We start from the raw sequence: 4,083 nt of genomic DNA, 5'->3' as shown, positions 1-4,083 counted from the left end.
CTCTCGGTATTTCTGTGAGAGTGCTTTGGATAAGATTCACATGTAAATTGGTAGACTGTGAGCAAAGCAGATTGTCCTCCATAATGTGGGTGGGCCTTATCTATTCAGTTGAAAGACTGAATAAAAAAAAACAAAAAACAGACTCCCTCAAGCAACAAAGAATTCTCCAGCAGACTTCCTCCAGACATCATTTGCAACATCTATGTTTTCTGACTCTACAGCAAGCAACCTTCAGACTCAAACTGGAACACTGGCTCTCCTGAGTCTCAGCCTGCTGGCCTACTCTGTAGATTTTGGACCATCCAGATTCTTATACTAAATTTCTTTTTATATGTATGCACATACCCTATTAGTGCTATAGCCCTGGCTGGTTTGGCTCAGTGGATTGAGCGTCGGCCTGCGAGCTAAGTGTCGCTGGTTCGATCTTCCAGTCAGGGCACATCAGAGAAGGAAAACTTTAACTCCAAAAAACCTCCGCTGCCTTGCGGCATACCTCTTCAGGGGAAAGGCTAAGGGAGTAAACCCCGACAGAAAATCTGGAGCCGGAGTCCCTAAGGCGGTTTGACGTTGTAGTCAACACCGGCAACTCCTGCGGCGCACCTGAAGCCAAGCTGTATTGACTCCGTCTTTCCCTTGGATCCTTCAGCTGCGAAGAGAGGGGGGGTCTGCTGCATGGGCAACAGCAGACCCTCCATATCACCCTGCCCAGGCTCTGTAGCTTCAGCTTCACTGGAGAGGACACTCCAGCATCATTGCAAGATGTCGATTCAACACGGGAGGAGACAGATACCGTGTCACTCCCGAGTCGGACTGCACAACCATTCTCGGCGGTGCAGATAGACTCTTAAGAAGCTACACCATCGTCTCTCGAGACGGACGGCTGCCGACGATTAGTGCTATTCTCTGGAGAATTCTGGCTGATATAATGGGTGAATTAACTTTTTGTCATGACCAAGTTGAACATGCCTTTCTAGGTCCTCTTCTTAACTTATTTGTTATTTAATATCTCCCCCCCCCATCCTGTTATCCTCCTATTTCCTAAATTCATGGTATTCAGCAAAGAACCCTTTACTTGACAAATTCTCTTCCTCGATTGTCAAATATATACTTCTAGCCTGACCATCCTCTGAAGTTACAGATCCTCATTTTCCCTTCATTTCCAAATGCTTGATAGTGATTCTTACCTGTCATCAGAAACCTGAATATGATCAAAATTGAACTCTTTTTTCTTCTAAAAACTATATCATGTCCATTTTCTATATTCTGTTAATAGCACAACCTTCCACCTCAGTTAATTCAGGGAAGAAATCTCATTTACTCTTTACTCTCTCTCTCTCTCTCTCTCTCTCTCTCTCTCTCTCTCTCTCTCTCTCTCTCTCTCTCTCTCTCTCTTGTATAACTAGCTGGTGTATCCTGGCACATATTCCTTTGCAGCATCTGTTCTCTATTATCTCTCTTCCTCTCCCATTCCCACCTTGGTTTGAGCCTCAGGCTGGACTTTTTCAAGAACCATCTAAGATATTTATCTTATTATAGGTTCTTCCCTTCTATTCTTTTTTTCTCTATGATTATGGAATTATTTCCTTGAAGAAGTCATACAAAAACCTTAAGAGGAAAAGAAATGAAAGACCAAGAGTTCATGGAAACACTTCCTTCCCAAATCAATTGACCCAATTGCTATGTCTATTTGGAGGGGCTGGCCACCATAAAGTCAATCCAAATTGTGAGACAGCAGTGCTGTTGATGCCATCCAAGGGCAGTGCACCTCACAGAAAGGATGCAGGTCAAGGTACAACTTGAAAAGTACAAGGAAATTCTTGCTTCAACAACACATATACACGTTGCTATGAATGATACAGAGAAGATTAGCATGGCCCCTGCACAAGGATGACACCCAAATTCATGAAGCATTCCATATTTTTTTGAAAAAAATAAAATAGAAGTACAAGGCAGAGTCAAAACAAATACCTAACATATAGTAATGCCAAAAGGTGAACACTTTGAAAGGAAGATATAGGCATCCATGGAAGCTTCAGAGGATATAGCCAAGTGCAGAGCATGCGATGAGCAAGCAACCTCAGGGACAGGGCTATCACAACTAATATTTTCTTTCTCCAGCCTTAAAACATCTGGCATTGTTCTGGGATGCTCCTCTCTGATACTGGGAGGGGCAGTACCCTGAGAATTGTTTGGTGTTTATCTTTGACATGACTCCCAATTAGAGAATTCTTGAAAGCAAATACGATTATTTTCATACCAATATCATACACAGCACCTGATTATTTAAAAACTTTAATATGTTTATGTTGGTGACTATTTCTAGCTTACTGCTTCACATTTATTTCTCATTGGATTCTTGGCTTCACCAAACTTAACTGATATTTCAAGTACAAAGTTCAGATTTCTAACCACTGTACAAGTAATGTTCTCAGTGACAAAAATTATTTTCTTTTTCTCACTCCTCTATATGTCTAAGTCATCCTCAGCCTTCATGGATTATTTTAAAGTCTGTTTCCTCCAGGGAATCCAATACCTCAGTCAGAAGTAATATAATCTCACCCCCTCTACCCCCTTTCTCTTTTCCCCTCTTCATCTACTTCTCTTCTCCTCTCCCTCTCCGTCACCCTATCGTTCCCTCCTTGTCTCTTCATAGCAAATCCAGGATAAAAAGCATCTATGATTCTTACCCTATATATTTGCTTTTATACATCATACCCTCCTACTCTCCTATAAGTTACTTGACAACAGTTTCTGTCTGAGTCATCTTGGTAAGCCTCCATGACAGCTGTTATCTTGTACACAGTGAACACAATATATGTGTGTTAAAATAATATATTTCAATTAAACTGAAATTTTTAAGTTTTTAAAACCCGTGGTTTATATAAAATTTTGATAACCTGGTACATCAGCAGTAAATGCAATTTTAACAAACAAAATAATTTTTTCTTTCCCTTTTCAATTGCATATATTCCTTTCAAGGTTTTCTAAGAAACCAGTCAGATATGGCAATAAATCTGTCATTCAATATCTGGGAGATCGTACTGTAAAGATAGATATATATTGTATGATAATAATAATAGTCACATACATATATCACTCATGATGTACCAGACACTGATTTTTATACACACTAACATTTAATTTTCACAGCACACAGATGATGCTCTTACAAAAGAAACTGAAGTACAAAGAGCTTAAGGAATTTGCCCTGATTCACATCGCTAGTAAGCAGCAGAGTCAGGATTCAACTATAGGCATTCAGGACCCTGAGTCCATGCCCTTAATGACACTCAACAAAATACAACTCTATTCATATTCCCCCCCACCACTCAGAGAAAGGCCCAAGTGGAAGGGATGATCCCTGGTTTGAGGGGCACATCATGTTCCAGCTCACTCCGGAGGGTGACCCTTGAACACCTTCTCAAGAATAAGTGAAAAGCTCTCTAGAGCCAAGAGCAAATGAGAGATCAAGGTCTCCACTGGGTATTTTTTTTAAATGGCATTTGTGCAATGAAAAATCCAGTAGTACATTTCCAATGTCATTATATAAAGCTTTTGGTACAGGGAGATATAGAAAATGACGTGTTTTAAGGGTGTTGCCTTTGTAGTGGCCTCAGAATCAAATTTTCTAAAAAGTAAAGTAGAATATATGTGAAGACTGGAATCACGAATACCCTTACTGTACACACCCTGCTGTGAGTTAGTCTTTGAACAGAATTGTTGCTTAGACTTCAAACCACCACTGTGACCTCAAGAGGTTAACAGAAAAAAGAATTCCTTTGGTTCAGAAACCATAACATGGATATAATGCCATTTAAAGGCCCAAGATTTAGAACTCAATGTGGCTTTTTGGAAAAAGTCAGTCAACCCTCTTCTTAAATAGAGGGAAGTTCATTGAAGTCTAACACGTTTAAATTTCAGATTCCTATACAGACCTAATAACAGTAAAATATACTTTGCTCATAAATATAGATGCAATGTTCTTAAACATTATTAAGTAAATCATGTTCTTCAGTTAATCATGTTTATACCAAACATTTTTGAATTTGTGACAGTCCTTTCAATGTGAAAAGGCAGTTCTCT

The 4,083-nt window shown here is 39.6% G+C and overlaps 1 non-coding gene across 1 annotated transcript; it reads left to right on the top strand.

Moving 5' to 3' along the window:
* Positions 1 to 1,817: 1,817 nt before the first annotated feature.
* LOC150008680 (U6 spliceosomal RNA) lies at positions 1,818 to 1,922 on the top strand. The gene has a single exon (XR_016511476.1). It is a non-coding gene; the product is annotated as a U6 spliceosomal RNA (small nuclear RNA).
* The last annotated feature ends 2,161 nt before the right edge of the window (positions 1,923 to 4,083 follow it).

The sequence above is a fragment of the Furipterus horrens genome, unplaced genomic scaffold (genome assembly GCF_987537825.1).
Source record: "Furipterus horrens unplaced genomic scaffold, mFurHor1.1.pri manual_scaffold_5, whole genome shotgun sequence".
Classification (NCBI taxonomy): Eukaryota; Metazoa; Chordata; class Mammalia; order Chiroptera; family Furipteridae; genus Furipterus; species Furipterus horrens.
The sequence above is the reverse complement of the archived record's forward strand: the minus strand, read 5'-3'. Positions and strand labels throughout refer to the sequence as shown.